The following is a 13,714-nucleotide window of genomic DNA, read 5'->3' on the forward strand; positions in this document are numbered from 1 at the left end:
ATCCACTGAGATTTGTAATGTGGGGATGTTTAATTTTGCAGGTTTTGTACATATGGATAAACAGGGCACAAGAAGATTGATTATGCAGCGTGTTAGCCATCAGGATCCAATCCTCTTGTCAGCCAAGGCTTAAGTGTTGTCTCTTTAGTTGAACGTTGACCCAGGAGTCAGGAAAATAGCCCAGGGCTTGTATTTTCCAATAATGTACTGGAGACCTATGACAAGTTCACAGCCAAGTAGTAAAGCACTTCTTAACTCACAGGACCATCAAACAGGATTAAGTGCTTTGAAATCCATGGATAACAGGTGCTCCAAGGACTGAAGAGCTCACCAGGTCGCCTCTTTCCCTCCCGGTCACTCATCTCCTCACCCCTACACTAGGAGAATATTGATGAAAGGAATCACACAAGATGCCCATAGCAACAAAGAGTAATGCAGAGGAAGCTATCAATTTCTCATATACAGATTTTGTGCTGTGATCTTTAAAAACATTCACTTTTTATTATTTGTTATAATTTCCAAACTCCTTAGAAGACTTTTATTAAATAATGAAATTTTATTTTACAATTGTAGACTTGCTTTCAAATTAAAATCATTTCTCATAATATGTTGTTAGCCAATTTCAGAAAGTTTTAAAAAAATGTTTGATAAAGAAGTAAAATTACCCAGTAAGTTAGTAGTACATCTAAAGAAGGACTGGAGATGACCTAAAATAACATTGAGATGAGAAAAAAAAAAATTTTGAACTTAACCAATGGTACATTAGTTATTAGAAGTTCTCTGATTTATAAAATTCAATTACTTAAAAATCCATAAAAGATTATTACAAAATAATTTAATTTTTTAATTTAGAAAAGAATATCAAAGATTTCCTTGAAATAAAGCAAGGCGGTAAAATATTATTCAATATGAAAAAATTACTTCACTGATTTTAGAAATTCACACTTACTTGGCATTGCGAAACAGGGTATACCTGCACTGTACTGTATCTCCAGTTGTACAATTTTCTAAATCAATGGCCTTCAAAATATTTTTTTCAATCCTTAAAATTATTTTAAAATAAATTCACATCTCTCTTTTCCTCATGACAGTCCTAAGTGGTCTCTGTAGAGGTCCCAGGAGTCTGTAAACCTCAGTTTCAAAACGTCTGTATTAAATGAAGTCTCCAGTCTCTTCCACTCCAATTGACTTGTGTTTTGGTGAAATAATAGCTCATTGAATACTTGCTTTTCTCATGGATACCATAAGAGGCAGGGGAACAATAAAATTGTGATCTTTGTGATATAGTAAAATATTTTACGACTAGCTTATTTTTTAAAGAAACGTAAAAATACTCTAGTATAGTAGACTACATTGTACATAGCTGAATTTTTTAAGACATGTCAAAAAGGCAGAGCAAGCCCTTGCAAAGAAAAATTCTTACTGACCTTTCCATCTCACTGTAAAATTAATTTGTATTGTTTGTAAGAGGAAAAATACAAAAGCAGAAATCACCTAAGAAAAGTATCTAAACGTAGGAATAAATGCCTTTAAATGTTAGTCAAATTGATTTGCATATTTTCCCCTGCATTTACCTGAAAGGAAACTTAAATAATTCCAACTTGGCCTTAATGCACAGATATAATGTTCAATGGTCAGCCAGAGCAGCTGAGAAACTCTGACATACAAGAAATAGAAAGGCTATGCCATCTAGACAGCATGGTGGAGAGTGCTAGGTGCAACTCCCAGTACTGACTGCACAGATCCATATATTGTTGACATTCTTTCTTTTTGGATACTGCCTGGATTCCAGCCCAGCCCCCAGGGTGAGTGATATTCTTCACTCTTAAAGTTATAGAAAAATAAGAAGAGAGCTCACGTTTATTTTTTATTTTCACCAAACCCATTAACAGTAATGACAACTGAAAACTTCAGAGACAGAGTTTATAAAACAAACTTTTTATTATACCAAATAAGTACTTGAAAAAATTTAAGATGCTTTGGTGAACTATCATATAACTAGGAAAATTAACTGTTTTTAATGTTACTCAAACTTATTTACGTGTTTTTTCTCAAAATGTACCTAGAAAAAATGTATATTGGTTCAACTTGACTATAAAATTCAGATGTAATGTAAGATGGGCAGTAAAAGTAAATTGAGAATTCAGCACAAGTAAACAAAAGGAAAGAAATTCTATGAAATGCCCATATATGTGCCCGTATGTAAAAAATAAATAAAAATACCCTTTCCTTATTTTGAACAGAGTAATTAATTTTATACTCTTATTTAGTTTTCTTGATAAAGAAATCTCTTGGATCTTTTTGTAACTATTTTCTGTTCATTTTCATGTTTACTATATACCTAAGTAAGTTCCATTGCTTTCTTATAAGTTAATAGACCTTGTATATAACTTGAAAAACTAACTTATGTAGTAACTCATAGTAAGTGTCTATTAAGAGCTCCCATGACAATGCCCATAACAGTACAACCCACAAAATTATCTTGTTTTGTGCAATGAAGCCTTTCTAGAAAGCCCTGCATCAGTTCATCAAATCCTTCCTCCAATCCTTCCCCAACTCCTGACAGCCAAAAACATTGCTGTTAAATGGATCTGTCCAAGGTGCAACTCTGGTCCTCTTCTTCCCTTTCTCAAAGCCATTTACTGGCTCCCCACTGCCTGTTTGCCAAATGCAAGGCACTGCACTTATGACTTTGAGTGTATGAGTTTCTTTAATCTTTGTAACAACTCCAGAAGGTTATACTAATATTATCTCCATTTTACAGAAGAATATAATTTTTCCAAAGTTGTATAGCCAGTAAGTGGTAGGTTCCTACCCTAGACTAGCAGACTCCAAAGTTGATGTTTTTATCTATCACTCGAAACCTTTTCAACATGCCAGAACCTACTTCCCTAAATTTATCTCCCAAGATGCCTTTTCATAAGCCCTTTACTCAGGCAGGATTGGTTTGTCTGCTGCATAACTCATAACTCAGGCCTACAAATGTCCCAACCATGCATAAATGAGAAGAGAACATTTTTTCCTGTCTGATATTTTCATCTTTCTTATAACATTGCTGAAAGATTATTTTAGAATCATTGACATCCTTGAGAACTGAATAGCGATTTTTGTGCTAGATATTAGGAAGCTCTCCCAAGAAATGATTATTGTCCAGGAATATGTATTTAGCATTTTCCTGCTCCCTGCAATGTAATATTATGCATCACATATAATTAGATGATATTAGTCATAAAATTAAATATTTTACACATGTTATTTAAAAGTTAGTCCAGCACAGGTTGATCAGATTTCCAGATATAGAAATACAGTATGGTTTATACCAAAAATGGTTCAAATTAAGAGTAAATGTAAACAAATTGTGACACAATGTCATATTTGAAAACGTGCCATCATCATCATTTGTTGAATAATTCAAAAGTTTAGGTACAAAAACTTAAATACTGAATGACATTCCTTTACACCTTATTAACAAAATGAATGCAAATGAAAGAACACAGTTGAGTGAGTGCAATCTGAGAAAAGAATGCTCATTATCCATACTTTGGGACTAAGGTATGGATTACCTTAGGATCAGGGTAAGGTAATACCTTGGGATGTTAGCTAACATTTTCTGAGTATTGTTTATGTGCTCAAATCATATGAACTATCTCTACTTTAATCTTTGTAACACCTCCTATGAGAGGTGTTGTTGCAACTGTTGCTGTATTGCAAAGTTATAACTTGTTATCCTTATTTTGTAGATGAAGATGCTTAGAAGAGGTTAAGTAACTTGCCCAAAGTGATAAAACTCATAAGGGGTAGGATTTAAATCCAGGTATCCTAAATCCAGAGCTTTTACCCTTCATATCATGATAGAGCACCTACCTTAACCTGTATGTGCTTTGAATTGTAAGGCCACATCTAAAGACATTTAGAGCAGGCATAAGATGATTAGGGTTAGTTCTCTGCTCCAATATCTAATTTTGAAGATAAGCAGACCTGTTAAATATCTGCATTAGTCTCTTATATTTACTGTATCTTATTGCCACATATTTGGTGACATAAAACAAATGTACTCTCTCACAGTTCTGGAGGCCAGAAACCCAAAGCCAGCATCACTGAGGAGAAACCAAGGTGTTGCCAGGGCTATGCTCCCTCCAGACATTCTAGGGGAGATTCCATTTCCTGCCTCTTCCAGCTTCTGGTGGCTGCAAGCATTCCTTGATTTGTGGCTGTGTCACTCTAATCCCCAATGTCAGCATCTTCCAATCTTTCTATGCTCCATCTTCACATCACCTCCTCCTCTGTGTGTGTGTGTGTCTTCTCTTCTGCCTGTGTCAATCTTTCTATGCTCCATCTTCACATAACTCCTCCTCTGTGTGTGTGTGTCTTCTCTTCTGCCTGTGTCAGCTCTCCCTCTGTCTCTCTCTTACAAGGTCACTTGTGATTGCATTTAGGGCACATCTGATAATTCAGGATAATCTTCCCATCTCAACATTCTTAATTTAATCACAGCTACAAAGACCTTTTTTCCAAATAAGAATATTTAAAGGTTTCAGGGATTAGAATTTTACATCTTTGGGAACAATTATTCAGCACTACATTACCAATGTATAAATGTAATGCCAAGGGACATGTGGCTAAAAGACAAAATACCATCTTGGAATTTTTTCAAGTAAGGAATTTTTTGGATCTGTTTCACAGTCAGTGTTTCTTCAGCAGTTTGTACCATGACTTCTGTGTCTGCATTTGCTCATCCTATACTAGGCCTGATCCTGTACTAGGCCTAATCCTATACCAAGCCTGAGCCTCTATTCTATTAGGCCTGATTCCATCCTAGGCCTACAATAACTTATGCTCATTTCAATCAACAATCATTCAGAGAATAACAAACAGCAACCATTTTTTTCGATGATACTATGGAAGTAAAGAGTGAGACTTCTAGGTAAAATTGTGAAATAAAAACCAGACCATTTACTGTACAGCTTCCTACTATCCCTGTCTTGGGTTACATGAGCATGAAAGTTGTTAGTATCATTTTGGCATTTGGATATAGTGACCACATAGTGAAAGGAAAGAAAATGTAGAAATTGGTAGATATAAAGAGTTGGACTATATTAAATGTATACCCTGAGCATAACATATTCTCATTGAAGGAGTAATGTGGGAAAAAAACAACTGCTTAGAAGCACAGGAATATAACAAGAACCTTGATTCTAATAATACTCATCATGGGCTTGCTCCTTAGATTATTTTGGGATTCAGATTCACATAAATGGCATGGCATGGGAGCTGTCACACAAGCTATTGATATTTCTGAGACGTGTGACAGAAACAAAATAAACTCTCGGGATAACCACACAACAAGCCTTGAAGACAAGCAAGGTAAAATAGCAAAACACCATAAGAAACACTCAATATGACCAATAGTTATCAAATGCAAAAGACAGCAAGTTGGGCTCTAGAAATTACAGAAAAGTTAATAATTATCATAGGGGTTGTATAAAGTGAAAAAGATTTAAAGTGATTAAAGCATAAAGAGGAAGTGCTACATGATTCCATGTTTTAAAAGCAAACATTAAAAAAAGTGAAATACAATGGTTCTAATTTTTAAGAACTGAAATATGGAGTAATTTTAATAAAAAATATTGGTCAGTAGGTAAAACAGCCTACATAGACAGAGCTAAAAAGAAAGTTAACTGAAAAATAAATCAGAAAATTACTTGGAATGCAACAAGACAGGAAAAGAAATAAGTTTTTTTAAAAAACAGTAGTGAAGCTAAGAGGCATGGAAAATCAAACTATGGTTCCAATACACATTTAATAGGAGTTTTACTATAAAAGAATAGAGAAAATGGAAAGATGCATATTAAATAAAACCTTAAAATTTTATGAATAGTTGAAAAAAAGCACAACTTTCCTTTAAGCTAAATAAATAAACCCACATTGAGACCTATTGCAGTAAAACTGTAAAACAAAGAATAAAAAGAAAAAAAAAATCTCAAAGGAAATCATAGAGAAAACACATTACCTATGAAGGAGCATGTGAATGTATTTTGTTCTCACTTTTGCATGATTTACAAATAAGACTGCCAGTAAGCAGCAATAAAAATCAAAAATCAACAGAATTATATCTTTGATGTGCTGAGATAAACCTCAAGGCAAACGTCAATATCCAATCTATCATCCAAAAGTGAGAACAAAATACATGTAATTTTAGAAATGCAAACATGAAAATTATGTTGTTAGCAGACTTTTAATACAGGTGTTTACGTTAAAATTTCATGTATAGTCACTAAAAAATGTCAATAATATTTCACTTTTAAGTCAGTAGACAGGTAGTAAGGAGAAAATGATATTTTCAGTCTAATTGGTGGCAATTAAGGATAATAAAAAGTAGCAAATTCATAACCTTAAAATTAGAATAAATTAAAAATTATAGGAAAGGAAAATTTCACACTCAAGATAGAAAATTTTTAAGAAAATTTTCTCAATAATCAAAAAACAAGAAGGCAATAAATTAGTAAAAATTCAAAAATTTTGAATAAGATAATTAAGCTCACTCCAATGGACCTGAGTAGTACTCAATACCCAACAATTAATCAATACTTTTTCTTGCATTTACATATGACACATTTCTAAATATTGATCACATACTACACCAAACAGCCTCACCATAAAATTCCATAGAGTCATGGGAAAGCGTCATGTTTCACAGAAATATGATACACATCGTGTCTCTGTATATAATAAAATTACATTGAAATCAAAAGGGAAAAAAAGCAAACCAAAACAAACATTTGTAAATTCACAAAGATATTTCTAAATAGCACATCATTCAAGAAAGAAATAATAATGAATATTTAAAACTATAAACCTTTGAAATGACAAAAATACTATTTGTCGAAACTTTTGGGAAAGCTCAAGTGTTATTTAGAGGAAAATATATACCTTTAAACAATAATATTAGAAAAGAAATTCAGAAAGGAGAGAAGACCAAAAATCAATCAACTAAGTATCCAAATTTCAACAGTTTAAAAAAAAAAAAGTCTTAGAAAGTAAAAGAAATCAAATCAGGCCAAGTGCAGTGGCTCATGCCTGTAATTCCAGCACTTTGGGAGGCTAAGGCAGGCGGATGACCTGAGGTCAGAAGTAGGAGACCAGCCTGACCAACATGGGGAAACCCCATCTCTACTAAAAATACAAAGATTAGCTGGGCATGATGGCGGGCACCTGTAATCTCAGCTACTCGGGAGGCTGAGACAGAAGAATCACTTGAACCCAGGAGGCAGAGGTTGCAGTGAGCCGAGACTGCACCGAGATTGTGCCACTGCACTCTCAAAAAAAAAAAAAAAAAGAAAAGAAAAGAAAAAAGAAATCAAATAAACGAAATGGACAAAAATTAATAAAACGAGAGAAAAAAAAGAAATAACGTAGTTCAACAAAACCTGTGGCCAATTCTTTAGGAGAAAGCTCCACACGAACATACCTGAAAGAAGGCATTTGCAATTCATACCAATAAGAACAGGTTTAAATCTGAAATATATTCTACATATAAAGCAAATCAATAAGAAAATGGACAACACATGTATACAGACAATTCACAAAAGAGAAATTCAAAACAACCCAACAAAATACACCATTGCCTGAAGACGAGAAGGAGGACAGCAGTAGTAGCAATTTGTTTGAGCCTTACTTATAATTTAAAATTATGTCTAATTAAAAAGTGAATCAAAATGCCAAGTGGCAGACAGGTCCAGAAAGACAGGGCTCAAAAAATATTCACTAGATTTAGTCATCTAGAGGTCAAGGGAGATCTTTTCCAGAGCACCAGGGAAGCTAACATCAGACTGCAGAACATTGAGAAATGAATGAGAAAAAGGAAAACAGAGACAGAGTAGTAAGTAATGACTTTCCTCAGTGGCTTAGATGATCCAGGATGAGAAGAGATAGTTGAGGTTGGATGCGTGCTCAAAGTAAAGTTTGTTTGTTTTTCTTTTTCACTTGATTCTGTCATTGTGACTGAACCATGAGCTCCTTACTAAGCTAAGAAGTAGCCACAAGAGAGGAAAATGTCCTGAAAATAAGAAAGAAAAGAAATGATGAAGCAATCAATTGCACCAATGCAAAGTGTAGCCTTGAGCAAAAGAGTAACAAGAATACCTTAATTTTTAAATTAATGTGTATAGGAGGACACATGGCATGCATAAATTTAAGAATATTGAGTAATATAAGAAAGCAGAGTAAGAGGCAGGAAGTCTAACATTGGGCGAAGGACATGTTAGGTATAGCACTGTGACGATCTAAGGAAATGTCAGCCCACAACTCTATTTTATTCACATAAAAATATATAAAGTAAAATTAAATGTGGGCCATCATGCCCTTAAGTAGCATCCAGTCTACTAGGAAAAGCAAGATACAAACAAGGTAACTAAAATGCCATTCATCCCTCCTTTCTCAACATACCCATGCTATTTTGTTCTTTTCTTCTTTCATTTTCTAAGATTATATAGCATTTTCTGATCCTCTTTCTTCCCAGTTCTTTAAAGAAAGGACACATGAAAGCAGCAATATTTACCAAAGTGCCAACATTAAGCTTAGGCTCCCTTCGATGGCTTAGCATTGAGAGCTCTAAAGCAGCTCATCAGAGATGGGGAACGGTTCAGACTAAATGGATGAAAAAGATGGGGAGGAGGATAAATCATTAAAATCATCCTGTTTCTCTCATACCAAAACACACTTCACCTTTAGGAAATATATTACCTACCTATTCCCTGCTGTGAAACATTTTTCACACAGCCAAAATATTTTAAAATGCACAAAATCAGTCTCATGGATCATTTCTCAAAATCTGTTCTTTGACTATATAACATTAAAACTTATGTTTCAGAAAGGTAAAGGTTTCACGTTTCTATTGTTCAAATTTTAAAATTCTTCATTGCAAATTGTTTTGATGATAGCTAATTAAAACTATGATTTTTAAATTTATTTAAAACTATTCTACCAAACAAGAGTACATAGTCAACATTTATTTTAAATAGTTTATATCAGCCTTTGGTTTCAGCAATAAATGTAAAGAACAATAAAATTATTACCAATTATGATAAGAACAATATGTCTTTTTCTAAGACAGTAATGTTTTCCCATGCATGTTGCTAAAAGAAGCAAATTTATCATTGTCTTTAATTTTAATAAAATTGTCTTTTATTTTAATGTCTCAGAATTAAAAATCATTTGCCAAAACTCTAAAGAGATTATCATGTATACAAGGTTAATTACAACTTTTTTTCATATTTAATTATGTTTCCTTCTAAAGAGTATTGTTCATTCAATTAACTTCATTTTATGGTTGGCACATTACATGGAATCACTGAGGCAGAAGAAAATGCAGAAAGGGGGCTGGAGGTGGGGAGGCAACCCAGAGTAAACAGCCCTCAGCCATTCCAAATCAGTTACTCCATTTTTACTTATAAAAATGTCTTCAACATCTCATTAATATTCTTCTTTTTAAGCACTGTAGGAAACACAGAGTATATGTCTGATATACTCTCACTACTTCTGGACTATGCAGTAACAAAGTGTATAAATTCACTTGGCTGCTATGAGTGACAACTTGAATTTCTTTAATATATAGCTACTTTCTCTGAAATTAAACAATTAATAACCCAGCAGCTATATGAATCATAAATTATTCATACTTACTATACTAATGAACATTAATCAATTATAAAGAGATACAGAACTTAAGACCAAGAGAAAGTCAACCATAGCCTTTTAATATTGAGACTCTGCTAACCTAGTCTCTTTTAACATATTTGATTTGTATAACATCAATATGCACAACTATGCTTGTGCCTGAGTTTCCAAGAAAATAACCAATTCATGAGTATACACATGCTGTCAGCCAGTAACAAGCAATACTCATCACAATTCTGTAGTCTTTGAGTAAAAGGGCTTATTAAAGTTCTTTCAAATTATTGTACCTTATCAAATATTTAGTATTAACTCTCCTGGCTTCCCAGAGAATTTGAAGCATACTGAAAAGCATCATTAGAATTCTTTTGTAGTTTGAATACCAATAACTCTATACCAATACATATAAAATTATAATGATCACAAAAGCAAAAACATCTACCTGGACAATAGCCCAAGTCAGTCAATTGTAATTCACTGCATCATTAATGGACACAGGTTCAGCAACAAATTCACAACTTACAATCATCTAATGAGGTGTTTAACTTGCTTATCCCTAACACATAAGGTTTCTAGATTATGCAAGTACCCATTCTAATTAATTTATTTAAAATCAGTCAGGAAAAGAGCTACATCTTCTAGTCTACATTTTTACCAAGAGTAAAGCAACAGAATAATAAAAGTATATGGATGGCAAATAGGGACCTAAATGGGGAGGTGGAATTAACCAGAGTAAGAAAATTGGAATAAACATTTTGTTATAGCTATCAATCAAATGTTGGTGTCAAGTATTACCTGGAAATAGAATATAAACTGTTGATGTTCTTCAGCAATAATGAGCCAGTTTCTCAGCCCCCAAAAAGAGAAAAGGGTCATTGACAGGTATCATTACATTTCCTATGTCACTGTTTCTTGAAAACTGGAGAAAATGTAGAAGTGAGGTTTTTATTGTGGGAAATTAAGGGAAAAATGTATTCTACTTTTCTCATGTCTTTAGTTGAATTATTTTTATTTTCTGTGCCCTTGAACATTAGTAGAGATATGACACCTGTTCCTTGGACTAATGTGATGTGTATTTAGTTCAAGAAGATAGCCAAAGAAGTATTTTTTAAAAATCTTCAGTGGGGATGTAGCACATTTTGCTATTTGAGATGGGTGGGGAGCAGAACCAGGACAGTTCCACTGGCACTCAGAAAATGTCATGACTAAAAGCAGTTCTCATTCAGCAGGCATAACAACGCGAAACCTGAAAACTCACATGATCAATTTGAAAAATCAAACTACATGGTAGCACTTTCTTATAAAATCAACCAACAGATATCTACAGAGTTCTTAATCCATATTATCACTATGTTAAGTGCTATGAGAAATGTAGAAAAATATCAAACACAATTACTATAATGTAAAAAAGCCTGAAATTTCATTAGAGGATTAATTTCTAGTAACACAAAATAATAATACTCTACAAACAAACAAGTTACATGCAGTAAATGATGCTATAGATAAAACCACTACTACTAAAACACAAGCAAGGTAGTTCTTCAGTGACCTGCACCAATATGGTCATACCTTGTTAGAAGTGCAGAATCTCAGGCCCCACCCTAGACCTGCTGAATCAGAACATGCATTTTAGCAGATGTCCAGGTCTTGTGATTTACATGCACATTCAAATCAGAGAATCCCCATCTTGGACATTTTCATTGGAAAGTTAGTACCTAAATCAGTTGTTAACCTAACTAGCAGGCCAAGAAAGTTAGAGAAAAAGGAGCCAGAGAATTTCAGGCAAGTAGTCAGAAGAAAACAAAAGCATAGCATGAGAAAATCTGAGACATGTTCGAGGAAGAGCTTAGCTTGCCAATTTTAAAATTATTTTTATTTGTATAATTTTCTGCAACAGGGTCTCGCTCTATTGTCCAGGCTGGAGTGCAGCGGCATGATCTTGGTTCACTGCAGCCTCAGCCTCCCAGGTTCAAGAAATCCTCCTACCTTAACCTCCCAAGTAGCTGAGACTACAAGTGCACACCACCATGCCCAGCTAAATTTTTTTTTTTTTCTGTAGACTTGAGGTTTCACTATGTTGCCCAGGCTTGTCTCGAACTTCTGATCTCAAGCAGTCCTTCCACCTGGGCTTCCCAAAATTCTGGGATTACAGTTATCAGCCACTCTGCCTGGCCTATAATAGCTGGCCAGTTTAGCTAAGGCAAAGACTTTTTTCGGAGTGGCAAAAGTAAAGCATTGAAATATAGAATGGATCTGGGTAAGAAAATGAGGCTGAGGGGATCCAATAAGTGTATATAAACAGATGGGTGCTTTTGTAATAAAGGTAATTCACTCTTCAGGTTCTACCCTTCAGAACTCATCCACTTAGTGGCTGTGAGCATTGTTGCTGGTGCCTTAGTTGAGTCCTTCTCTGAAAATTGCCCACAGCCAAAGAGAGCTGCTTCACCCAAGTTTACACCTCCGCCTGGAAGAAATTCACATCCAATGGCTTGTTGATACAGGGTTACAAATGCCTGTCCTCCTGGACATCTTTGAATAATCATTCCAGTTTCAGAGTTCCCTGGATGAAATGTTATCTGGTACAAATACTTCTCTTTTAGATCTCTCTTTTTACCCAGTCTTGTTCTTCTCATTCTCTTGCAGGTGTCATTCCAAGACAGCTTCCTAATACATTTCCTGCACACAATTCTCCATATCAGAGTCTGTTTTCCGAAACCTGATCCAATACAATTTTCTTCAAACATGTATAGCATCACTAAAAAGTTTATAATTCGTTCATCTTGACAATTTTATTCTGGCATTGTTCATTAATTATTTATATGCTTTACTCATCTAATATATACATTTCTTCTGTTTTTTATTTTAGATTCAAGGGTACATGTGTAGGTTTATTGTACAGGCAAATTGCATGTCAGAGGGTTTGGTGTAAAAATTACTTTGTCACCAAGATAATAAGTATAGTACAAAATTGGTAGTTTTTTTTATTCCCACTCTCTTTCCACCCTCCACACTCAAGTAGGCTCTGGTGTCTTTTGTTCCCAGCTTTGTGTCTATATGTACTCAATGTTTAGCTCACACTTATAAGTGAGAACATGCAGTATTTGGTTTTCTGTTTCTGTGTTAGTATGCTTAGGATAATGACCTCCAGCTCCATCCATTTTGCTGTAAAGGACCTGATCTCATTCTTTTTTACAGCCACATGATATTCTATGGAGTATATGTACCATATTTTCTTTATCAAATGCACTGTTGATGAGCATTTAGGTTGATTCCATGTCTTTGCTAATTTGAATAATACTGCAGTGAGTATACACATGCATGTGTCTTTATGGTAGAATGATTTAATCCCTTGGGGTAAATACACAACAGTGGGATTTCTGGGTTAAATGGTAATTCTGTTTCAAGCTCTTTGAGAAATCTCCAAACTGCTTTCCACAGTGGCTGAACGAATTTACATTCTTATCAGTGGTGTATAAGTGTTGCCTTTTCTCCACAACATTGCCAGCAGCTGTTATTTTTTTAATTTTTAATAATAGCCATTCTGACTGGTGTGAGATGGTGTATCGCTGTGGTTTTGATTTGCATTTCTCTGATTAGTGATGATGAGCATATTTTTACATGCTTGTTGGCTGCACAACACGTCTTCTTTTGAAAAGTGTCTGTTTATGTCTTTGCCCATTTTTTAATGGGGTTGTTTTTGCTTGTAAATTTGTTTAAGTTCCTAGTAGATGCTGCATATTAGACCTTTGTCTAATGCACAGTTTGCAAATATTTTCTCCTATTCTGTAAGTTTTCTGTTGATAGTTCTATAAGTTACTCTGTTGGTAGTTTCTTTTGATGTGCAGAAGCTCTTTAGTTTAATTAGGTCCCATTTGCCAATTTTTGGTTGTGATGCAATTTTCATCCTGCCATCTTTGCCAGGTCCTATGTCCAGAATTGTATTTCCTGGGTTATCTTCCAAGGTTTTTTTACAGTTTTAGGGTTTACATTTAAGTCTTTAATCCATCTTAAGTTTTGTATATGCTGTAAGGAAGGGGTCCAG

This window comes from Gorilla gorilla, chromosome 7 (genome assembly GCF_029281585.2).
Source record: "Gorilla gorilla gorilla isolate KB3781 chromosome 7, NHGRI_mGorGor1-v2.1_pri, whole genome shotgun sequence".
In the NCBI taxonomy this organism is placed as follows: domain Eukaryota; kingdom Metazoa; phylum Chordata; class Mammalia; order Primates; family Hominidae; genus Gorilla; species Gorilla gorilla.